The sequence below is a fragment of the Mustela nivalis genome (genome assembly GCF_964662115.1).
Source record: "Mustela nivalis genome assembly, chromosome: 6".
NCBI lineage: Eukaryota > Metazoa > Chordata > Mammalia > Carnivora > Mustelidae > Mustela > Mustela nivalis.
In genome coordinates, this window is record NC_139025.1 from 14,496,609 (window position 1) to 14,523,434 (window position 26,826).

General features: G+C 38.6%; 1 protein-coding gene across 28 annotated transcripts in view; it reads right to left on the reverse strand.

Annotated features, from left to right (window-relative positions):
• Positions 1-26,826, reverse strand: part of NUMB (NUMB endocytic adaptor protein) — a 189,783-nt gene that overhangs the window by 142,314 nt on the left and 20,643 nt on the right. For 8 of the 28 annotated variants that reach the window (XM_082733440.1, XM_082733434.1, XM_082733414.1 and 5 more), the window contains exon 1: positions 4,389-4,537. The exons of the other annotated variants lie outside the window; for them this stretch is intronic. The gene's annotated coding sequence lies outside the window, so the exon portion shown is untranslated. Of the gene's footprint in view, positions 1-4,388; positions 4,538-26,826 lie in introns of those variants that run through there. 28 annotated transcript variants of the gene reach the window in all.

Genomic DNA, 26,826 nt, shown 5'->3' on the forward strand with positions numbered 1-26,826 from the left:
GAAGGGGCAGAGGGAGAGAGAGAAGCAGACTTTCTACTGAACACAGAGCTGGATGCGGGGCTTGATCCCAGAACCCCAAGATTATGACTTAAGCTGAAGTCAGACACTTAACCGACTGAGCCACCCAGGCACCCTCAAACATTTCCTTTCAATCATTTATAACTCCATCTTTACAACTGAATGAGGGCTGGTAGAATGGGTTAAGATTACATGTAAGTAATGCACAGGTTTCACTGAAAGTGGAATTGGGTAACGTGGATTCAAGTCCCAGCTCTACTTTTTCCTAGATATATGATCTCACATAAGGAACAAATTCTGTATGTCTAAGTGTCATCGTGATGAAGACGAAGGTGACTGGATCAAAATTTTGGGCCAGCAGTCAGAAAACCTGGGTTCTAAACTCAGTTATTCTGCCTTGCTGTAAGAACTCTGATACTTTTCTGAGCTCAGATATATCATCTCTAAAGAAAGAGGGTTGCATTAGATAATGGTTCCTGAAATCTAATCTTTAAAAAGACGCCAGCCACGACCGAAAGTGGGTGTAAAGTTACCAACTGTAACTTACTCTGAGACTGTCCTTCCTAGTTTTTTCTGGTATCAAAATGGCTTCTTTTATGAGATGATGTGATAGACAGTACTAATTGTTTTATAAATAAAGAGTCAAAATCAAAAGCTGTAGCCCTATGTAAGCAACACAGAATTCTTTTTAGAAATTCTGTGTCTCTATGATTTCCATGAGCTCTAAAATCCCCTCTATTTCTAACATTCTGTGTATCTATTTGCTACTCAGCTAGTTATTTTTTAGGTACCCAATATGTGACAGGTACTCTACTAGTTGGTGTGGGAGCCCAAAAATAAATAAGATTAGTTCCCACTCTAAAAAAAAAATAAAACAAACTCCCAATCTAATATGAAATTTATATACATAAATCCCAAAGACAATATAACAGGCTAAGTTTTCTAATAGAGGCTTTACACCTTTTAAGAGGTAAAATAGTGTAAGGATTTTTAAATTAAGTAGAATTTTATTTTTTTATTTATTTTTATTTTTTAAAGATTTTATTTACTTATTTGACAGAGATACAGCAAGAGAGGGAACACAAGCAGGGTGAGTGGGAGAGGGAGAAGTAGGCTTCTTGCCAAGCAGGGAGCCCGATGCAGGGCTTGATCCCAGGACCCCAGGATCCTGACCTGAGACAAAGGCAGACGGTTCATGACTAAGCCACCCCGGCGCCCCTTTTTCTATTTTAAGATTTTTTTTTTTTTAAGTAATCTCTACACACTACATGGAACTTGAACTCACAACTCTGAGATCAAGAGTTGCACACTCCCCCAACTGAGACTGCCAGGGGCCTCAAATTAAGTAGGATTTTAAAGTGAGTTTTATAGTTGTATGAGGAATTACTTAACCTCTTTAAATTTCAATTTCCTGATATGCAAAACAGGAATGATTACAGAAAACAGAGAGTTGCAGTAAAAAGATAAGATGCTCAAAACAAAGGCCAATCCACCCAAAAGGTTGACTTACACACTGAATGTATCATGTAAGAATGCCTGGGTGGCTCAGTGGGTCAGGTGTCTGCCTTTGGCTCAGATTATGATCTCTAGGTCCTGGGGTTGAGCCCCATGTTGGAATCCCAGCTCAGTGGAGAATTTCCTTCTTCTACCTTTGCCTCTCCTCCTGCTAATGCTCTCTCTGTATCTCTCTGTGTCTTAAATGAATAAATAAAATATATTTTAAAAATTAAAATACAAGGGGCACCTGGGTGGCTCAGTCATTAAGCATCTGCCTTTGGCTCAGGTCATGATCCCAGGATCCTGGGATTGAGCCCTCTATCCGGCTCCCTGCTCAGCAGGAAGCCTGCTTCTCCCTCTCCCACTCCCCCTGCTTGTGTTCCTTCTCTCATTGTCTCTGTCTCATAAATATACAAAATCTTAAAAAAAAAAATTAAAATACAATAAAATAAAAAGCAAAATAAATTCACCAGACAATGCAATAGTGTGGTCCTGAATATGAAGAGTACCAGCCCCTAACATTAATTAAGCACTTACTATGTGCCAAAAACTCTTCTAAGCACTTTCCATGGATTATCTCACTTAATCCTGATAAGAACCCTTATGAAATAAACTATTTATATGATCATTTTTTAATAAAGTTGGACACAGAAACGTCAAGTTACTTCCAATATCATAAAACTACTAAGAGGCAGGGTTAGGATTTTTACAAAAAAGGAAAAAGAAAAAATCCAGCAGCATGACTCCAAAGCCTCCTTTTTTAATTTTATTTAACTAAACAACTTTACAAAAAAAAAAAAAAAAAGATTTTTACCAGAACTAGGAGTATTTGCCTCTAATGATTTTTTTTTTAACAGAACAAGGAGTCTTTTAATATGTACACTAAACACAAATACATACTATAGTCCCTCCCCTTGAAGGACCTACACACCAATGTGGTGGTATTATTAGTAAGTGGTAACATGAATAAGTAATATCCTAACTTTATTTTATTATTTTTTTTAAAGATTTTATTTATTTGGGAGAAAGAGAGAGAGATAGTAATAAGTGGAGAGAAGAGGGAGAAGCAGGCCCCCTACTGAGCAGTGAGCCTGAGGTAGGGCTCCATCCCAGAACCCTGGGATCATGACCCAAGCCAAAGGCAAATACTTAACCAACTGAGCCAACCAGATGCCCTTTTTATCATTATTATTATTTTATTTAAATGGGCATGAGGCTTGAACTCACAACCCTGAGATTAAGACCTAAGCTGAAATCAAGAGTCAGATTCTTAACCGACTAATTTTATTCTTTTAAATTTAATTATCTCAATGTTAGGCTTATCTGCAATTTCTTTTTCATTTACTTTAACTCCAGGAATTACTATCTTGAGTTTTCAGAATATACAGGAAAGGCTTATACAGTCCTAAAGGAAAAATCAGTTTAAAAATGGAAGATAATAGAAACTTAAGAAACTTATTTTGTATGGACATTTACTTTCAAATAATCACATTTTTAAAAAACTCCACAGAATAAGAACATCTGAGGGACACCTGGGTGGTCAGTTAAGTGTCTGCCCTCAGCTGAGGTCATGATTCTGGGGTCCTGGGATTAAGGCCACATCAGGCTCCTTGGCCTGCTTCTCCCTCTACCTGCTGCTTCCCCTGCTTGTGCTCACTCGCTCTCGTTTTTGCTCTGACAAATAAGCAAATAAAATCTTAAAAAAAAAAAAAAAAGAAAAGAACAGCTGAAATATATTTCCAATACATGCTCTAAAAAATTTTAGATGTAACTTGAAAAAGATGTAACTTGTATTTTCAGCCAACAATGTGCTTCATTTCATTTCTTCATTGGCCTGATTCTAGAACAGATTATAATGTCACTCTGATGTTTTACTTGAGCTTTAACAATTGTGTTAAAAGAGAACTAAATACAAAAAACAAACAAACAAACAAAGAACCTTAGAGAAATAACAATATACGTAACATAATAAATGCTGTCCAAATATACAGAATTGAATTGTTACTAGAGAGAACACTTGACATGTATTTGATTATAATGAGCCATTAGAATTAAAATAGTCATATTCTGTCCATGATTACATTTCACATCTTTCTGCCTCCATAACAACACAATAACCTAAAATTCTCCTTACTATACTGTAACTATTTTCAAGGAAGCCAATATTCCAGTAACACTAATCAAGGGGTCATAATAATATGAAGATTCACAGTAATTTTCCCAATCTCTTCATGTTGAAGGAGGCCAGATGCAATATTAAAAGGGAAATATGAACATGGATTATTTCTAAAATAGTACCAGAAAGGGGGGAAAAAGTTTAAATTTCTTTTTTTTTTTTTTAAGATTTTATTTATTTGAGAGAGAAAGCGAACAAGCGGGGAGGAGAGGGAGACAGGCTCTGCCCGATGTAGGACTCAATCCCAGTACCCTAAAATCATGACCTGAGCCAAAACCAGACGCTTAACCAACTGAGCCACCCAGGTACCCCAAAAGTATAAATTTCTAAAAACACAAATGGAAACACTAGCACTGTGAATTCACAGCACTAAATAAAAGGCTGCTGGTTCCAAGACCGGTTTGCCAAATTTTTCCCTACAGATAAATGTCCAATACCCATTGAACATTTTTTATACCAATCCAAAATTAAGAGTCTTGCTAATTCTATGAAGTAAAATGAACTCCCAGCTTGGTTTATGTTCTAAGTAGCTGTCCCCAGAGAACAGATTGGAGAAAGGCAACTTAAGCACACAGTTAAGCTTTATTCAGACCTGAAAAACAAAGAAATCTGACATATTTCCCACACAGAATGTGCCTATGAAAAAAACAAACAAACAAATCTATATTATCTATTTAAAAAAAGGAATTAGGGGCACCTGGGTGGTTCAGTAGGTTAAGCCTCTGCCTTCGCTCAGGTCATGATCTCAGGGTCCTGGGATCGAGCCCCGTATCGGGAATCTCTACTCAGCAGGGAGCTGCTTCACCTCGCACCCCGCCTGCCTCTCTGCCTACTTGTGATCTCTCTCTGTAAAATTAAAAAATCTTTTTTTAAATTTTTTTAAAAATTAAAAAATTTAAAAAGCATTTATTTTTACATTTTTTAACTACAAGAACTATGCCAATTAGAGTAATTATAAAAAGGGGAGGAAACCTTTCCAAATACAAATAAATCCTCCTAGTCAAAACTTAACTCATAAATTGTTTACCTGACTAGGTATTTACTTTCATCATACCTGAAGATCTTTAACTCTTTCACTTCCTAGTATCCTTTCAAACGTTTTAGCCCCACTCACCATCCAATCTCAGTTCTGAATGCCATTCAAAAAACAGGTGACTACCAGGCGCCTGGGTGGCTCAGTGGGTTAAGCCGCTGCCTTCGGCTCAGGTCATGAACTCAGGTCCTGGGATCGAGTCCCACATCGGGCTCTCTGCTCGGCAGGGAGCCTGCTTCCTCCTCTCTCTCTGCCTGCCTCTCTGCCTACTTGTGATCTCTCTCTGTCAAATAAATAAATAAAATCTTAAAAAAAAAAAAAAACAGGTGATTACCTCCTTAACACGCCCTCTTAAAATATAGCCATTAACATCTCTTATAATTTCACTTCACCAAAGCCAAGTGTGGTATGCTACTCACAACTCCAAGCCTGTGTTCCATTGCTCCATACCATTCTTCTCAAAATGGTAGAACACTATTCTTTTCTCTTAATTATATACAAACTCCTTTCTACTCAAAATGTGTTTCACAGACTTGGACCATCTCAGGTCTCACCTTAGATCCACTGAACAGAATCTGCATTTTAACAAGAACCTCAGGTGATTCATACACAGAAAATTTTGAGAGCCACTGTCCTAATTCACTCATTCAGGGTTGCTTTCCTCCTACTTTACAGTTCCTGAATTATAATTTGGCATATAAGGAATCAAACCCTTTTTCTTCTGAACATATTAAGACCTACCAAAACAAAGTGAGGAATCTTTAAATAAGATCACACTTTCTTCACAACCTTCTTTTCATAAATAACTGTAAGTTCTATGAAGCCAGAGATTTCAATATACCCTCAAGACCAAAACACTGCCAGGTGAATATTTGTAGAAGCAACAGAATAGATACCAGATGATCCCTAAAGTCCTCTGACTTTTAAATCTCTGGCTCTTGCATTTGGTATGTAAGCAAAATTCTATCTAAGAAAAGGAAGCCAAAATATGAGATCATCTAAATGTACAAAATAAAATATACGCCACTTTAAATGACTTGGTCAAGGTCACTAGGCAGGTTCACTATTAAGTTCATAAGGCTCAAAAACATTTTTTCATACCATTACATATGTTTTTTAAGTTTTAATCTATTTATTCATTTTAAGTAATAGTCAAACCCAAGAGCAGGGCTCAAACTCATGACCCTGAGATGAAAACTCATGCTCTTTCAACCGAGCCAACCAGCTGCCCCAATATCATATCATTATTACTGTATTTTATTATATTTTAGGTCAAATGACAATACTTCCTCTATATTCACACTATCATCCAAGTAGCTGGGCAAATGCAAATGTCCAGAAAAATTATACACTCAGAGCTTAAGGAAGCCTAAAATGTACACACTGCTGTAAAGAATCTGTAAATAAAAACTGAAGATCACATGGTATGATTAGTTTCTTCTATGCCAGAAGAAATAAGTACTTCCAATCTTTATTGAACTTACGTTGAAACAGGAAAGAAATGAAAAGGAAAGAAAAGAATAAAAATACAGAAAAGACAAAAAAATCAGGGACCACATAGGCAACAAGACAGAGAAAAGAACAGAGGTTAATAGTAAGCACAAGTCTCAAAGAATGTGATTTAGGGACTTAGAAAAGGCAAAAGCAACTACAAAAGCAAAGAGCAGGATAACAACTGAAGCAGCATCCATTTCAGAAACTTCCAATGATGACAGTGCGAGAAATTCTGAGAGGCACCTAGGAGGCTCAGTTGGTTAAATGTCTGCTTTTGGCTCAGGTCCAGGATTACCCAGGGTCCTACCCAGTAATGAGCCTACTTCTCCCTCTCCTGCTCCTCCTTCTTGTGTTCTCTCTTCCTCTATCAAATAAACAAACAAAAATCTTTAAAAAAAATTTAAAAATTTAAAAATAGGGGCACCTGAGTGGCTCAGTCAGTTGGGCTCAGGTCATGATCCCAGGGTCCTGGGACAGAGCCCCACATCTGGCTCCCCACTCAGCGGGAAGCCTGCTTCTCCCTTTCCCTCTGCTGCTCCCCTGCTTGTGATATCTCTCTCTCTCTCTCTCACTGTCCCTATCAAATAAATAAATACATAAAATCTTCCAAAAAAATTTTTAATAAAAAATAAAAAGAAATTTTGAGAACAAGTAAATTTGAGAATATCTCTGGGCTGAGATACATGTCTAGCTCAGGTGGTACAGCATGTGACTCTTGATCTGAGAGTCCTGAGTTCAAGCCCCACACTAGACTTGAAGACTACTTAAAAAAAAAAAAAAAAAAAGGCTGTTTAATGTATCATTTCTCTCACCTAACATACCCTACATATCTGAATTAATAAGGAACAAGGAAATACATCCCTAACCCTTAGAAATCAATGAAAAGCAAATCAGGTTCTAGCATGAGTCTAGAAAAGGTTTCATTGTTCTCTATGTAGATTTTCACTAAAAATAAAAATGGTTAGAAGCACCTGGGTGGCTCAGTTGGTTAAGTGACTCTTGGCTTTGGTTCAAGTCATGGTCTCAGGGTCATGAGATCGAGCCCCTCTCCCCTGGTTGGGCTAGGCACCCAGCACAGAGTCTGCTTGAGACTCTCTTTCCCTCTCCCAATGAACTTCCCCCTTCCCAGCCCCCTCACACTCCCTCATGCTTTCTCTCTCTCAAATAAACAAATAAAATCTTTTAAAAATTAAAGATTAAAATAAAGTTTTGATTCCTCACCTTCCTTCTACACCTCATTGTCCCTATCTATATTAGAGTTATCCAAAACATTGATGTAATCAGTTCATGCAGAGGTTTCTATCTCTAAAAAACATTTCCTACAAATCTATTATATACAAAAAAATTACATAAAGGTTGAATCAGGGTGGGGAAAGAACACCAGAACAAGGGACCAAAACAGAGATCATAAAGGACTATAAAAATGTAAAGCACCTAGGGGTGCCTGATGCTCAGTTGGAAGAGCATGCAACTCTTAAGCTAGAGGTCAAGTATGAGCCCTCAATTGGGTGCAGAGAATACTAAAAATAAATAAACTTTTTAAAAACAAAACATCTACACTGCAAAAGCCATTGTGAAAGAAAGCTAAGACACAAATGACAATTAGAAAATATCTACAATACAAAACAGATTTAATACCCTTAACATATAAGAAGTTCCGCATGGGCAGATATACATGAAAATACAGCTTACAAAAGAAGAAATTAAAGCCTAAGCACAAGATGTTAAACTTCACTAGTAACCAAAGAGATGCAAATCATTTTTTTAAGGTTTTATTTATTTATTTGAGAGAGAGAGAGTACGAATGAACAAGAAAGAGAACGGAGCAGAGGTAGAGGCAGAGGTGGAGTGAGAAGCAGATTCCCCACGAGGCAGGGAGCCTAACATATAAGGATGGAGCCCAGAACCCTAAGATCATGACCTGAGCCGAAGGCAGACACTAAAAGACTGAGGCACCCAGGCACCCCAAAGAGATGCAAACTATTATCATTATTATTTCAGACTGACAAATACTAAAAATATCAGTAAGAGCCACTGTTCCCTAAGGTACATGGAATCTAGCACTCCTATTCACTACTGCTGAGATTATATCTAACAACAGTTTATCATTATAAAAGCTCTCAGGAAAATAGCCATACTTCAAAATATGCCCATCCTTTGACCCAAGAGCCCCACTTCTTAAAAAATGTATTCTAATTAAACATATGTATACAAGCATATATGGACATAAGAGCTATTACATATGCTCAGTACACAGCAGATGTTCAGTAAATCTCTGATGAATAAATACTATTGTTGAATGATGAATCATAGTATTGTTTATAATAGCAAAACTATTACCATTACAGAATGTCTACAAATAAACCATGATATATTCATACTTTAAAATCTTACACAGCCATTAAAAATGATAACACAGTTCTATAACTATTAATTAGAAATTCATCTATAATAAGTTATAGATGTTTAAAAAAAAACAGTAAAATGTATGGTGGTTCCTCAGAAAAAATAAACACAGAATTACCATATGATCCAGCAATTCCATTTCTGGGTATATACCCAACAGAACTGAATGCAGATACTTAGATATCTGAACAACAAAGTTCATAGTAGCATTATTTATAATAGCCAGAAGATGAAGACAACCTAAATGTCCACTGATAGATTAACAGATAAACAAAATGTAGCATGTACATATAATGGAATATTAGCCTTAAAAAGCAGTTTTTTCACACATGCTACGACACGGAGGAACCTTGAAAACATTATGCTAAATGAAATAAAACCAGATACAAAAGAACAAATACTATATGATTTCCTGTCTTCGAGGTACTCAAAGTAGTCAAATTCATAGAGAGAGAAAGTAGAATGCTGGCTGCCATGGGCTGGGAGGAGGGGAGGATGAGGAATTACTGTTTAATGTGTTACAGTTTCTGTTTGGAAAGATAAAGTTCTAGAGATAGATAGTAATTATGGTTGCACAACAATGTGAATGTACTGAATGCTACTGAACTGTACATTCTTAAATGATTAAAACAGAAAAAAACGGTTAAAACAGTAAATTTTGGGTGCCTGGGTGGCTCAGTGGGTTAAGCCTCTGCCTTCAGCTCGGGTCATGATCTCAGGGGCCTGGGATCAAGCCCCACATCAGGCTCTACTCAGCAGAGAGCCTGCGTCCCCCTCTCTCTCTGCCTGCCTCTCTGCCTACTTGTGATTTCTCACTTTAGCAAATAAATAAATAAAATATTTTAAAAAATTTTTTTAAAAAAGTAAATGTTATGTTATTATATACTTTACTACAATAAAAAAAAATTACAGGGGCACCTGGTTGGCTCAGTCTGTTAAGCATCTGCCTTTGGCTCAGGTCATGATCTAAAGGTGCTGGGATGGAGGCCCGATCAGGCTCCCCTGCTCAGCGGGGAGCCTGCTTGAGCCTGCTTTTCCCTACCTCCCCCAAACCCCACTCATGCTCCTGCTCATGCTCTCTTTCCCAAATAAATAAATAAAATCTTTAGGAAAATAAAATTAAATTTAAAAATTGTAACAATAACCGTAACACATCTTCTAGACTGGAGAAAACCTTTGTGTTTATTACTTTTGAGTCTTATGTTCATAAAAAGTGAGATTTTAAAAACTGCATTACTTTGGTTATTCCTGTTTCCAGTCCTATTCAGCACTCCCTACACAAGTCATCAGGAATAGTACCAAATGTATGCCAGTTGGAATGGATAAAATCATCAACACAAGAAAAAACATGTGTTGGAGACAATATGGAGAAAAAGGAACCCTTGGTGCACTGCTGGTGGGAATTCAAACTAGTGTAGCCACTCTGGAAAATAGCATGGAGGTTCCTCAAAAAATTAAAAAAGAACCACTCTACTATCCAGCAATCCCACTAGTGGGTATTTACCCAAAGAACAGAAGAACACTAATTCAAAAACACTTCAATGTCTACGTTTATAGCAGCATTATTTACAACAGCCAAGATACATAAGCAACCCAAGTGTCCGTCAATTGTTGAATGGATTAAAAAAGATACACACAGGGCGCCTGGGTGGCTCAGTTGGTTGAGCAACTGCCTTCGGCTCAGGTCATGATCCCGGACTTCCGGGATCGAGTCCCACCTCGGGCTCCCAGCTCCTTGGGGAGTCTGCTTCTCCCTCTGACCTTCTCCTCTCTCATGCTCTCTCTCACTCATTCTCCCTCAAATAAATAAATAAAATCTTTAAAAAAAAAAAAAAAAGACACACACAGAATACTATTCAGCCACAGAAAAGAATGAAATCTTGCCATTTGCAACAACATGGATGGAGCTAGAGAGTATAATGCTAAGCAAAACAAGTCACCCAGAGAAAAACAAATACCATAATTTCATTCATATCTGGAATCTAAGAAACAATACAAAAGTGCAAAGAGAAAAAAAAGAGAGAGGAGGGCAAACCAAGAAACAGAGTCTTAATAAGAGAGAACAAACTGATGGTTACCAGAGGGGAAGGGAGAGGGAGATGGGTTAAATAGGTGATGGGGATTAAGGAGTGCACTTATCTTGAGGAGCACAGAGTGATGTGTGGAACTGCTGAATCACTATAATGTACACCTGAAACTAACATAATACTGTAGGTGGGTGAACTGGATTTAAAAGAAAAACCTGTATTAAAAAATAGCACCAAATGTAAATATTCTTCCTCAGAGGTTCAAAGCACAGTTCTGTAAATTACAGTTTGCATACATATTCTAAACAGACACCAAGACAGAGTTAAAACATATAGCTTCTGTGTTTTTTACTAACTACTTAAGATGAAAGTAACAAATTCCTATGTAAATTAACTCTCATACTCTTCAGCAAAAAATTGAAGCTATCTAGAATATAGCAAAGTAAAGAACCCAAGTAAGAGGAAATATCTCAAATATCTAATATGGACATTAGAAAGTCACCAGAAAACTGAAGAATAAACTACTGAGATCTGGGCCTTTAAGAAGTCAGTAAGGGGAGGAGCCAAGTCTGATATGAAAGTAAACAAAGCACACATCAAGAACAGAAAGCGCCAACCAATCCTATTTCGCCCCTCACATTCTCTGAGAATGGTGGGACTCTTGCATAACTCAAAATATCTGGTTAGGGCATACCTAGGGAATTCATCCCATAAAGGAATGGCAGGTACTTAGGGGCTGAACCCAAATTTAGTCCTAGCTGAATTTTTACTGAGCTCAAGAAACCAGGTGTTTCTAGGAGTAGGAGCAGTGTTCTGCTTAACCAGGTGCACTCTCACCTCATGAGATGTTGCCCTCTGGCAAAGGGAAGTAAGGTCAACACACTAGTCTCCGCAAGAGACCAAGATAACTATCTTAAACTGTGAAAACATTTAGGTCACAATTAGCAGTTAAGAGAGAAATAAAATGGAAAGGATGAGTGCATCATGTATATTAAGGATGAATATCGATCTATTGATCCTCATTTTTCTTTCAATTCTATGCATGCATGAGGGGGGTCACCATCAAAAATGTTTAAAATCTGGGGCACCTGGGTGGCTGGCTCAGTTCTTTAAGCATCTGCCTTTGGCTTAGGTCATGATCCCAGGTTCCTGGAATCAAGCCCTGTGTGGGGCTCCCTGCTAAGTGGGGAGTCTGCTTGTCCCTCCCCTCTGCTCATGCTTTTTATCTCTAACAAATAAAAAAATTCTTTTAAAAAAATGTTTAAAGGGGTACCCAGGTGGCTCAATCGGTTAAGTATCTACCTTGGGCTCACATCCTGATCTCAACGGTTTTGGGACAGAGCCCTGCGTCAAGCTCCCTGCTTGTGGGGAGCCTGCTTCTCCCTCTGCCCTTCCCTCCCCCGCTCGTGCTCTCTCTCTCTCTCTCTCAAATAAATAAAATCTTTAAAAATTAAAAAATGTTTAAAATTCACTGTTGTAGAGAAATGTTTGTACATGTGCACCTGAAGATAAGCAAGAATATCTCTGTAAGGGGCGCCTGGGTGGCTCAGTGGGTTAAAGCCTCTGCCTTCAGCTCAGGTCATGATCCCGGGGTCCTGGGATCGAGCCCCACATCGGGCTCTCTGCTCGGCAGGGAGCCTGCTTCCTCCTCTCTCTCTGCCTGCCTCTCAGCCTACTTGTGATCTCTGCCTGTCAAATAAATAAATAAAATATTAAAAAAAAAAAAAGAATATCTCTGTAATACCAACAAAATGGAAAAAAACAATGTCCATCTTTTTTTTTTTTTAATTTTATTTATTTTATTTGACAGAGAGAGAGAGATCACAAGTAGGCAGAGAAGCAAGCAGAGACAGAGAGGGGGGGGGAAGCAGGCTCCCTGCTGAGCAGAGAGCCCGATGCGGGGCTCGATCCCAGGACCCTGAGATCATGACCTGAGCCGAAGGCAGCCGCTTAATCCACTGAGCCACCCAGGCGCCCCCATCTTTTTTTTTTAAACAATGTCTATCTTTAGAAGAAAGGATAAACTGTGGTACAGTCATATACTAATCCATATACCTGAGAAAATAAATAACAGTTACACACATAGATATAGGTGAATCTTAAAAACATAATACTGATTAGCCAAAGCAAATAAATATATGTAGTAAAACAAGACAAGAATATATGTATACTATGATTCCATTTTTATAGCTAAAAAATAAGCAATACTAAATTATAAATTTTTGAAATACATACAAAAGTGGGAAACTTAAGGAAGGAAATAACAAACAAATCAAAACAAAAATTACAAATAGTTTTATCCCTGGTAGAGATGTGAATGGAAATCAAGGAGAAACATACCAACAATACTGGTAATGTTCTATTCCTTAACCTGGGTGATGAGTTCACAGGTACTGGTTTTATTATATGCTTCATAACTTACATGCACAACACCGTATTCTTGTCTGAGTATCATATACTTCATAATGGGAAGGGAAAATAGAAAAAGAAAAGGACAGACATTTATAACATAGATCAACATCAACATCCTATCTCTCTTGAAAGGCAAGGTAGATTTCCATTAAATATAGGCTCCATCCAGAAACTCCACTAAAATAAAATTTTTTTGTTTCAAGAGCACAAACTGGGGTGCCTGGGTGGCTCAGTCAGTTGCATGTCTGACTCTCGGCTCAGGTCATAATCTCAGGGTCATGAGACTGAACGATCGAATACCCCCTACCCTGGCTGCATGCTCACCTGGGCTCTGTGCTCAGCCTCAGCTCAGAGTCAGCTTGGGATTCCTCTCTCTCTCCCTCCCTGCCCCTCCTCCTACTCACGTGGCATGTACTCTCCTAATAAATAAATAAAATCTTTAAAAAATAAAAGAAGAAGACAAACCTGAAATGAGATGCAAGTAGGCAATTTATCTATCCTCAGTTTTCAAAACTTAAGATAATGCCTAATATAATATAAAAGAAACAAAGGTAATTTAATACATTGTAATACTGCAATGTTCAGGTATAACCATCACAGCATTCATTATTAAGGAAACTGACACTTGCACACATACAAAGAAATGCCTTGCACATGACATCTACAAATGTAGACTGAAACAACTGAGTTATATTAGAGAATCAGATGCCAAAAGGGCCAATGCCATTGGTAATGATTTTCCAAAAACAGTTAACAACTCTTGTTAAAGTTCTGAAGAAAACAAAGTATAATCTGCCCTCTGTTTACTAAGCAGTTCCATTCCTAGAAAATTTAGTGTCTATTAAAACATGCAAAAAATTACTGGGTTTAAATGTATAACAGAATTAGCATTAAGTAAGTACAAACAGGTTTTTCACCTACGAGAGCTGGGAAAAAGGTCAAAAATCATGCAGAACTGCCTCAGACACTGTGGAATGTATGGCACTCCTGGCTTCTGCTCATTGAATGCCAATGCTGCACCTACCCCACCCTAATCATTGTGGCAACGAAAAGTGCACCTTCAAAGATTCAAAGATTCATAGGGGTCCTGACCCCACTGAGAACCAGTGACTTCTAGAAAGGCTAAGTCCCAGTGTGGTTTCCAGATAGCCTTTATTTTCACAACACCATAAAGCTAAAGGAAATGATAAAGACTACCCAATTTCTAACTTTGGCAAAGAAGAGTGGCGCCTGGTTGGCTCAGTTCTTGGGGTCATGGATTTGGGCCCCACACTGGGTAGAGAAATTACTTAAATAAAAACTTTAAAGAAAAAAAGCATTCCTCATTCAGTGAAGAAATTATTATTAAAGTATAAAGGCAGATTAAAACCCAAGGATCAAAAATAAATAAATAAATAAATATTTTAAGAATAAATAAATAAATAAAGCTCAAGAATCCTCAACTCCAAAGAAAGTGACACATCAAGCCAAAGTTTGGCAATTTTTTCACCCATCTGAAAGCAATCTTTGAGGACAGTGTTATTTTTGCAAAATACAACAAAGGTCCCAATTGAAAAACACTGTAATATCAAGAAGTATGCTACAGTTTACAAAGCATACTTAATTTTAATCTTTATAATAATTCTATTAAGACAGGTATCATTTTTTTAGTATTACTTGTAAGGAGAACAATCTCAAAAAAATTCAAAGTCACAGAGCTGGTAAACTGAGAGATAGGACTTTAAGCCCTCTGATTTCAAATCCTATGTTCTTTCCATCAAACTAGACTGCTTTACAAAGATTCAATATACCAATACAGATTAAAAAACTCATCAGGTACATCTGGGTGGCTCAGTCAGTCAAGCGGCTGCCTTCAGGTCAGGTTACACTCCCAAAGTCCTGGAATCGAGCCCCACACGGGGCTCCCTGCTTCTCCCTCTGCCTCTGCTGCTCCTCCCTGCTTGTGTTCTCTCTCTTGTTCACTCTCTCCCTCTCAAATAAATAAATCTTAAAAACAAAACAAAACAAAAAAACTCAGCCAACACAAGAGAAGTGTTAATGGCAAAAGAGCAACATAAAGCATCTTGAGCTATTCTGAGTACAGCGGACTATACCTATAGTAGCTATTTCTTAATATGAGAGTTTTTTTTACAATTTTTTTTTTTAAAGTAATCTCTGTACCCAACATGGGCCTTGAATTTACAACCCCAAGATCAAGAGTTGTATGCTCTACGGACGGAGCCAGCCAGGCAGCCCAAAATAAAGGTACAATCTTAGCAATTACTATGACATACAGTATCTAATTACTTTCCAATATCAAAGATCCTGGATCAGGGTGCCTGAGTGGCATCCTCAGAGCCTGGCATCAGGCTCCCTGCTGAGCAGGAATCCTGCTTCTACCTCTCACAGCCCCCCTGCTTGTGTTCCCTCTCTCACTTTCTCTCCCTGTCAAATAAATACTGTAAATAATAAATCTCTAAAAAAAACCCAACTCTGGATCATAATTTTATTCAATTTTCTACTTAATCCAACATTCCAGTAATCTCACTATAGATTCTGACAGTTAAAAAATTAACAGTCTTTTTTTAAAATCTTTACGTGTGGGGGTGCCTGGATGACTCAGTAGGTTAGGTGACCAACTTGATTTCAGCTAGGTCATGATCTCAGGGTCCTGGGATCCAGCCCCATATCTGGCTTTGCACCCAGCAAGGAGTCCACTGGAGGATTCTCTCCCTCTCCCTCTGCCCCTCCCCACACCATACACTTGCTCGCTCTCTCTCTCAAATAAATAAATAAATAAATCTTAAAAAAAAAAAAAAAAAAAAAGGAAACAAAACCCTTTCTGTTTGGAAAGAAATGCATCACCATTAAGAACTTCATAAAAAATGGTGCCTGGGTGGCTCAGTCATTAAGCATCTGCCTTTAGCCCAGGTCATGACCCCAGAGTCCTGGGATGGAGTCCAGTATTCAGCTCCCTGCTCAGTGGCAAGCCTGCTGCTTCTCTCCCACCCCCCTGCTTGTGTTCCCTCTCTCGGTATGTCTCTGTCAAACAAATAAATAAAATCCTTTTTTAAAAAAAAAGAATTTCATAAAATCTCAGTTTAGCCGAAGTGTCTCTAACGTAGTCCCTCGATTAGTCCTCTCAGAAAAAGTTCTCTGAAGTTTATTTGAGAATAACAACATGAGAAAGATGGCATATTGAATTAGTTCTCATTCATGTAGATTAACTTTAAAACTCTAAATGGTGCTGTGCTACGCTTAACTGATAATACACTTCCATAGTTACAAACATCCATATCCACACAACAGTTTATAAGACAAGACAAAAATAAAAGCAAAGGCATACACTCAGGGCTTGATGTAAGAGGAAAAGGAAGTAGGTATGTCTTATTATTTCAGCTGAAGAAATAAGGAAGTAAGATCATTTATCAGCAAGCACAATCTTCTTAGACACATCTCCAAAAGGCAGAATAATATACCAAGGTTTCCCTAAAGAAGAGTGGACAATAATCTACATGACTCATCCCTCCACTAATTTGAACACAAAACTCAAGAAGAAAGAATAATTTGACATTTCTATTTTAAAAGAAAAAAAAATTTTTCCATTTACACTTCTAAATTCACGGGTAAAGTTTGACTGCAGTGAAGACTTTAGGAGTTACAACATGAAAGCATATCAGTTATAAACTATACACATAAGCTGCAAGTCTCGTGTATTTTTTTTAATTTTTTAATTTTTATTTTTAAGTAACGCGGGGCTCGAGCTCACAAACTTGAGATCAAGAGTTGCATGCTCTACAGACTGAGTCAGTCAGGCACCCCTGTTTTATAGTATTTTATCCCTCCTTTTTGTTCCTCTTTCCCAAAGAGGAACTTTACTCAGTCATAACTATGGATGTCTAAGCCAAAATCTTTACTTGAAACAAGACCTTATTTTCTCCTTCATGTACAGTTATTTCCCTTCTCCAGGCTTGAAATTCAATCCATTACAACTTCCATAATCTCTGTGATATCTATATCTAATGCACTGACTTTTTCATTAGTAGCTAATGGAAAGTGTATGTAACAGAGCTTAAAAGAATTAACAATCACCGGGCACCTGGGTGGCTCAGTGGGTTAAAGCCTCTACCTTCGTCTCAGGTCATGATCCTAGGGTCCTGGGATCAAGTCCCACAGCGAGCTCTCTGCTCAGTAGGGAGCCTGCTTCTCCATCTCTCTCTGCCTGCCTCTCTGCCTACTTGTGATTTCTATCTTCAAATAAATAAATAAAATCTTAAAAAGAAAAAAATTATCAATCACCTAAATATTTCTAAAATGTTACCACAAATACAAAGAACTAAACACTTTAGCACTTTATTATATTGAAAAAAATTACAATTCATCTTGAAAAACCTCCAATTCAAAGCTGCTAAGACACAGATTAAAATTAGATTTAAATATATCACCCAAAAGCCCCCAAACGCGTCATAATCCCGATACATTTGCAAAAATTTCAAGTATTGACTGACACATGTTTCCGGTTTATCACATATTATATATATTATATACAGATATCTTTATCTATATAGATAAAGATATATCTGTCTAAATAAGAAATCAATAAGGAATTATAGGATTATAGGATTCACACAAAACATAACAGCTGCCATATATACACCCTTACTATATGCTAGGCACTGTTCATAGAATTCAGATACAAGAGTGTATATAACCTCATTTCATCAGCACAAAATACAAGAGGTAAGGGCTATAATTCCAATTTTAAAGATGAGAAACTGTAACTCTGAAAGATTCAAAAGGCTTCTAGTTGGCACAGTAAGTTTATCCAAGAAAAATATGCAAACGAGTCAAATACATAAATAAATAATGTATAACTAACTCAAAAAATAATACACATATCTCTTGAGAAGTGACAGGGAACATAACTGCAAAATGGTAAGAAATGATGAAGCCAAAAGCCCACAAGGGTCCTTGTCCAAAAATAACCACCTGGGAGTTTGGCTTCCCTGGGGAAAAGGGACTAAAAGTCTTCCATACAAGTAAGACAAAGGATTTCTCAGAGCTAGGACTGGAGTAGCATGCCAGATAAAGAAAACAACTGGGCGGTGGGGGGTGCCTGGGTGGCTCAGTGGGTTAAAGCCTCTGCTTTCAGCTCAGGTCATGATCCCAGGGTCCTGGGATCCAGCCCCACATCGGACTCTCTGCTCAGCGGGGAGCCTGCTTCCTCCTCTCTCTCTGCCTGCCTCTCTGCCTGCTTGTGATCTGTCAAATAAAGAAAAAAAAGAAAGAAAACAACACAACTTGGGGCATCTGGCTGGCTCAGTCAGTGGAGCACGTGACTCTCAATCTCCGGGTTCTGAGTTCAAGCCCCAAGTTGGCTGTAGAGCTTACTTAAAAATAAATTTAGGGATGTCTGGGTGGCAGAGTTGACCGAGCATCCAACTCTTGGTTTCAGCTCAGGTTATGATCTCAGGGTCATGAGACAGAGCCCTGTGTGAGGCTCTGTGCTCAGCTCGAAGTCCGCTTGAGACTCTCTCTCCTGCTCTCTCTGCCCCTTCCCCACAGCGTACATTCACTATCTGCCTTTCTCTCTCAAATAAATAAATCTTTTAAAAAATAAAATAAAATCTTTGAAGAAAACAACTTGCCAACTCTACCTAGGACTATAGTTCATAGTAAATAACTTCCACAAAGGTTGCAAGACACACACACAGTTTCAAAATCAAGAAAGTAACCAGGATAACCAGTTAGCTCTGAAACTGGTTCTGCAACATTCACACTATCACCAATATCTCTGAGGGGCAGGAACTCTAAGCCTGCCTCTAAAACTAGGGTCCAGAGGCAAGGATAAAACGTATACTACAAGGAGAGAGGAGAACATAGAGAGACAGGGAAAGTTTCCTGAGTCTCAGTAATATTTAATATATCTGTAAAGGGGGTAATATTCAAAATATATAAAGAATGTATACAAGTCAACACCAAAAAGACCCCAAATGTTCTGGTTAATAACATTTTTCCAAAGAAGAAATATAAATGGCCAATAGACACATGAAAACATGCTCAACATTACTAATCACCAGATCAGTAATCAGCTCATTCCATAAGGTAACCAGAAAAAATCTTTTTTAATTCTTAATTCTTAAACCTTTCCTACCTTCCCAACAAACCAAAACCACAATGAGGTACCACCTCACACTAGTCAGAATGGCTATCATCAAAAAGAAAAGAAATAACAAGTGTTGATTGAGGATGTGGAGAAAAGTGAACCCTCATGTACTGATGATAGGAATGTAAGTTGGTGCAACCACTGTAAAAAACAGTATGAAGGTTTCTCAAAAAATTAAAAACAGAAATACTATATGATCCAGTAATTCCACTACTGGGTATTTACCCCACACACACCCAAAACAAAAACATAAACAAAAACAAACCCCTCAGTGCTATTTAAAAAAAGATATGGGGCACCTGGTTGGCTCAGGGGGTTAAGCCTCTGCCTTTGGCTCAGGTCATAATTGAAAGGTCCTGGGATCAAGCCCCACATCAGGGTCTCTGCTCAGTGGGGAGCCTGCTTCCCCCTTTCTCTCTGCCTGCTTCTCTGCCTACTTGCACCCTCTCTCCCTCTGTCATATAAATAAATAAAATCTTTTTAAGATTTTATTTATTTATTTATTTATTTATTTATTTATTTATTTGATATACAGAGACCACAAGCAGGCAGAGAGGCAGGTAGCAGGCTCCCTGCTGAGCAGAGAGCCCGATGCCGGGCTCGATCCCAGGACCCTGGGACCATTAACTGATCCGAAAGCAGAGGCTTTAACCCACTGAGCCACCCAGGTGCCCCAATAAATAAAATCTTAAAAAAAAAAAAATATATATATATATATATATACATATATATATATAAAACACACACACACACACGCATACATACCCCTGTGTTCAACGTGGCATTATTTACAATAGCCAAGACACAGAAACAACCTCAGTGTCCATCAAAAGATGAATGGATAAAGAAGATGGTGGTGTACACACACATGAATATTACTCAGCCATAAAAAAGAATGAGGTTTTGCATTTGCAACAACATGGATAGACCCAGAAGGTATTATGCTAAGTGAAATAAATCAGACATTAAAAGAGAGTTGCCACATGATTTCACTTATATGTGGCATCTAAAAAACAAAACAAAACAGAAACAGGCTTATAAATACAGAGAATGAATTAGCGGTTGCCAGGAAAGGGGGGGGGGGTAGGCAAATAAGTGAAGGGGATTAAGAGGCACAAACTTCCAGTTATAAAATAGAAGTCACAGAGATGAAAAGTACAGCATAGGGAATATAGTTAATAACAAACTTGCATGGCCACAGACAGTGACTACACTTAAATGACAAGCACTGCATAATGTCTAGAATTGTTGAATCACTGCACTGTGCACCTGAAACTCATATAACATTGTATGTCAACTATACTTCAATAACAAAAACTTAAAGAAAAAATAGAAAAATAAAAAACAGAAAATAAAATTGTACTTTCCATAAAAAAATCTGTAGAAGACAACTAAATCTGCTATTGTATCTGAATGACACTCCAGTCTCCATTTCCTAAATGTGTAACTATTAAGCCTTTCTGGTGCTTCCTCACACCCCTGGTATTTATAAGATAAATCCTCATTCCTTAAAGTAACCAGAAAAAAACTATTATTCTTAAACCTTTCCTACCTTCCGGACAAACCAAGAATCATGATAATCTGAAAAGACTGGGGTTTTTCTTAAGTGTTTGTTTGTTTGTTTCGTAATCTCTACATCCAACATGGGGCTTGAACTCACAAGCCCAAAATCAAGAGTTGCACACTCCTCTGAGTCAGCCAGGCGCCGAGCAAAAGGTTGATTTTTAAATGCAATAAAGTTACAAAAACCTATTTCTAACTGGTAACTTTTGACAATTCCAAAACTAAGCATCAAGTTTCCCACACCTAAAGAAAAGTGTCTTTATAACTAAATTTGTTGATTATGCCTAAGCAAACTTTAAGGATGCAGGATCTCTCAAATTTAGCCTTCCTATTTATCAACTAGACACGGTCCTATTATCAACCAGACACAGGACTTTCCTACCACTAGGAAGGGAGTGGTTTCCAGCTTTAGGATGACACAATTAAAGAGTTCCAAATAGGAATTAAAAATAGTCTCTAGAAGGAATAACTCAGAATAAAAAGTGTGTTTTAGTAAAACAAGGACCAAATTAATAATCCATCACTTAAATTCTAGACCTATCCCTGCTAACAACTAGCTGTGCAACTTTGGCTAACCTAACCGAGACTTCAGGTTCTTTTAAGATTTTATTTATTTATTTGTCAGAGACAGAGAGAACAGAAGCAGGGGGAGTGGCGGCTGAGGGAGAAGCAAGCACCCTGCCAAGAAAGAAGCCAGATGCATAAAACTCCATCCCAGGACCCTGGGATTATAACCTGAGCAGGCAGACACCTAACCGACTGAGACACCCAAGTGTCTCTCCTTTTCTCTACTAATACTAACACTGTAACATTCTTTTAAACATATGATAGCAGCGTTTGCTACACATAGACAAATTCAGCATTTACACATTTCTAGAGTTTCAAACAACTTTATAAATGCTAATGATGCTTGTCTACCACTCTCTGCTCCCCCAAAAGTCACATAAGTAGAATCTAAAAACAAACATTTTGAGACAGTTTTCCAAAATACTTTTTAATATGGTAACATATGCTAGAACTTTAATTGAGGTATAACTTAGAAACACTGAAATTCACTTTTTCTTTAAAGATTTACTTATTTGAGAGCTCACTCACTCACATGTGCCCACATGAGGGAGAGGAGCAGAAGGAGAGAGAGGGAGAAACTCAAGCAGACACTGCTGCTAAGCACAGAGCCCCACTCAGGATTCAATCTGATGACCCTGAGATCATGACCTGAGCCGAAATTAAGAGTCAGACGCCCAACTGACTATGCCATCCAGGCATCCCTGAAATTCACTTTTAAGTGTACATTTCTGAGTTTGAAAAATACATAGAGTCACCACAATGAAGATATACAGCAGATACAGGCAATATAGAATACCCCCCAAAATTCTCTCATGCCCCCCTTCCTGCCAACCACTGGTCGGTTGTCTGTCCTTTTAGTTTCATTTATTCCAAAAGAGTGTAAAAATGGAATCACGCAGTATGTGGTCTGAGTCTGGCTTCTTTCACTTAGCATAATGCATCACTATCTGCCCACGCTGCTGCATGCAGCATGGTAGTCCACTGTATGGGGTTCACAGCTGCCATAAATGTGAATCTGTCTCCAGTTTGGGGCATTAGCACAGATGAAGTTTTCGTTTCACTTGAGTAAATACCTATTAAATCTATTAGATACAGTAAGTGTGTGTGTAACTGTATGTGAGAACCTGCCAAACTGTTTTCCAAAAGACTGTACCAATAATGAATAAGAGTTTTTTAATGGTTTTAAGGAAAAGTAAGTTTAGATCTTATGTCACCAATTTCATAAAAGATCCTAAATAGAACCAGGTATTTTTCAGACAAAATTATTTTCCTGTGTCCCATATATAGAAAGTTAACAAAATACTCACATTTATCAAATAGAAAAAGATTTTTTAATAGACTTTAAAATGCCTTGTTTTAAATCATACTCATAAGCTCTAAAGGTCAGAGACTGTGTGTTTAAATCGATTTGGCTAAAATGTGGATTTTGAGCTGAGTGGCTGACTCTCGGTTTCAGCTCAGGCCAGGATCTCAGGGTCCTGAGACTGAGCCCCGGTGGGACTTCGCACTCAGTAGGAATCTCCTTCCCTCCCTCTTCCTCTGCCCCTTTACCCAGGGGACACAAGTATGTACCTGCTCTCTCTCAAGTAGTCCTAAAAAAGGCGGGGGGGGGGCAATTTAAAATTTAAAGACTGTCTATTCAGAATGGGAGATTCTACGGGGCACCTGAGTGGCTCAGCCAGTTAAGTGTCTGCCTTAGGCTCAGGTCATGATCCCAGGGTCCTGGGATGGAGCCCTGTGTTGGGGGCTCCCTGCTCAGCAGAGAGCCTGCTCCCCTCTCTCCCTCTGCTGTTTCCCTGCTTGTGCTCTCATTCTCTCTCACTCGTGCTCTTTCTCCTTTAAATAAATAAAATCTTTGGAAAAAAAAAATAGAATGGGAGATGCCAAGTGGCTAAGTCTATACAAATTCTGGTTATTTGGGACATAAATGAAAAAGAAGACATTTAATAAAAGATTTGATCTTTCCAACTCACTTGTTCAACTGTCACTCAGAAATAATTTTTGGTTCTTAATGAAACTCCCTACTTACGAAACCCTCCACTTTCTTCCTATCATTCCCCTAGTTTCACTTGTCTTTTTTATTCAGTACAGATTTCACAGTTCATCAATAAAATCAATTACTCCTTGCACTATTATTTACTGTTGCCCATGTCCCTCTCCTTCACACTCTCCTAGCAAAACTCCAGTTAATCTTCTCCATGACCAGGACAGAACAACAGAATACTAAAGAAAATCACATAACCAGTCAGACTGATTATTGTCATAAATTCACAACTAACAACCTCAGCCACAACAATATTACTCTAAAAGCTCCCTGTTGTGCTGTTTTGTAACTTTTCCTCAATCCTTAAACATTTCACCCACCTCTCCATTTCTCCCACTACTTAATTTACAATACCTTCATTAAGAAAACAGAAGCCATCAATGAATGCTCCCTATTTTTTCTACAACCAAATCTGTAACATCCCCCCCAAACTGAACCTGTCATCTTCTTCTCCACTGCTTTAAAATGAACAAGCATCTCTGATTATTTTTTTTTAAGATTTTATTTATTTATTTGACAGAGAGAGATCACAAGTAGGCAGAGAGGCAGGCAGAGAGAGAGGAAGGGAAGCAGGCTCCCTGCTGAGCAGAGAGCCCGATGCAGGACTCGATCCCAGGACCCTGAGATCATGACCTGAGCCGAAGGCAGCGGCTTAACCCACTGAGCCACCCAGGCGCCCCTGATTATTATTTTTTTAAGATTTTTTTTTTTAATTTTGATAGAGAGAGTGAGAGCAATCGCGCGAGTGAGAGCAGGGAGGGGGCAGAGTGAGAGAAGCAGAATCCCAAGCAGACTCCACACTGAGCTCAGAGCCCAAAATGGGACTCGATCCCAAGACCCTGAAATCATGACCTGAGCCAAAACCAAGAGTCGGATGCTTAACTGACTGAACCACCCATGCACCCATGATTCCTATTAAATTGTACCACTGAAGTCTGCTCTTTGTATTCTCTCTTTCACTTAAAGGTTTCTTTCCTTCCATAATTTACTCTCTCATAGATCATCAATCTTTCCTCCTCTACAAGATCATTCTCATTATCATGTAAACATGTACCATTACCTCCCATATTTACATGTTTTGTAGAGTATCCCATTATTCCCTACACAGCTATGTTCCACCTCCTCCCCCATTTGTAACTCTTTAGAGCCTCATTCCTCAAAAATTATCAGTTCTCACAGTCTCTAATTCTCAACTTTCCATTTACTATTCAACCTGTTCCAAACTGGTCTACCTCCACAAGTTCATTGAAACTGCCCCTTGAACAGACAGCACACTTAAAGGAATAAATGAAAAGAGTTTAATGAGGGGCACCTGGGTGGCTCAGTGGCTTAGACCTCTGCCTTCGGCTCAGGTCATGATCTCAGGGTCCTGGGATTGAGCCCCGCATCGGGCTTTCTGCTCAGCGGGGAGCCTGCTTCCTCCTCTCTCTCTCTGCCTGCCTCTCTGTCTGCCTCTCTGCCTACTTGTGATCTCTGTCAAATAAATAAATAAAATCTTAAAAAAAAAAAAAGAGTTTAATGGACAGACTATTTACAAAAGTGTGGTCAGATTAAAGTAACATATATAGAGAGAGCAATCAAGAAAAAAAAAAAAGAAAAAGAAGCTATTACCTTCTCTAAACTACTAGAAGGTACAAGGCGTACAAGTTTCACCTCTCTGAAGCCTGAAGTTATCAAAACCAGAAAAACCTATGGTGGTGGAAAAGGTACCCTGCAGCTACAGGTAAAGGTATGCAGTTTTTACCTAAACTGGAGCCACATAGGGAAGAGGAAAGGGAATAAATACCCTAATCTCTTTTTCCTTCCACTGTCCAATCTCCTGCCAATTTTATCTCCACTGGATGTACACAACACGAATCCAGAAGGAAAAGAAGCCTGGGTAATATAAACCATAGAGGTCAATCTTCTGAAGCACAAAGCAGAGAAGAAAAGGGCAAAAATAGATCCGGAGAAACATACAGAGATGACCAACACATTATCATCAATAATTTCCATTTTGATAAATCACACTGGCACTGTTTCTCTCTCTCTCTTTTGGGCTTCCATGACATGACAAATCCTGGTTTCTCTCAATATAAACTCCATCCCCCTCCTCACTAGAAGGAATATTTGGAGTTCCTCTGAGCTCAGTACCAGACAGCCTATCTTACCCTTTCCTCATGTCTCTCAATACCATCTATATAATGACAATTTCCAGCATCGCCTCTCCTTAAGCTCCAACCTCCCCGTATCCCAACACTATCATTTAGATGTCACTTGGAAATTCACAGATCCCAAACAATGATTCTTATCCTCTTAACAAGTTCTTTTCCTAGTCCTCTTATATCTTAATACCAAGCCAGAAACTTGGTAATAAGTTTTGATTCCTTTGATTTCTTTTTCTCTTTCACATCTAATCCATCAGTAAATCTTGAAAATTCTATCACCAAAATATATCTGAATTCATCCACTTCTGTCTCTACTTCCAACATTCTTCTAAATTGCTCTTCCTGCTTTCTCTTCTGCTTCTCCCTAAAACCTAACGATCAGATAATAGCCATGATAATCTTTTTTTTTAATTTTTTTTTAAGATTTATTTGACAGACAGAGATCACAAGTAGGCAAAGAGGGAGGCAGAGAGAGAGAGAGAAAGCAGGCTCCCTGCTGAGCAGAGAGCCCGATGTGGGACTCGATCCCAGGATCCTGAGATCATGACCTGAGCCGAAGGCAGTGGCTTAACCCACAGCCACCCAGGCGCCTCATGATACACATTTTTAAAAGATTATCATGGCTGGGGCACCTGGGTGGCTCAGTGGGTTAAAGCCTCTGTCTTCGGCGCAGGTCATGATCTCAGGGTCCTGGGATCAAGCCCCACATCGGGCTCTCTGCTCAGCAGGGAGCCTGCTTCCTCCTCTCTCTCTCTGCCTGCCTCTCTGCCTAATTGTGATCTCTCTCTGTCAAATAAATAAATAAAATCTTTAAAAGAAAATGTGTATCATGCTCTCACTCTTGATTTCAGCTCAGGTCATGATTCCAGGGTCTTGAGATTGAGACCTGAATCGGGCTCCCCACTCAGCAGAGACTCTGCTGCCTCTGCCCATCCCCAGCTCACTCAGCTCTCTCTTTCTCTAAAATAAGTAAGACTTTTTAAAATGTATTACCATATTTATCTTATCTTCTGCTTAAAATCCTTCAGTGGCAGGGCATCTGGGTAGCTCAGTCAGTTAAGTGGCTGCCTTCCGCTCAGGTAATGAGCCCAGGGTCCTGGCTCCCTGCTCAGTGGAGAGCCTGCTTCTCCCTCTCCCTCTGTCTGCTGCTCTGCCTACTTGTGCTCTCTATTTCTGTCAAATAAATAAACAAATAAACCTTAAAAAAAAAAATCCTTCAATGGAACCCCATTTAGAACAAAATCCAAATCTATAGCAACCTACAAGGCACTTCATGACTGACCTCTTTATACCTATC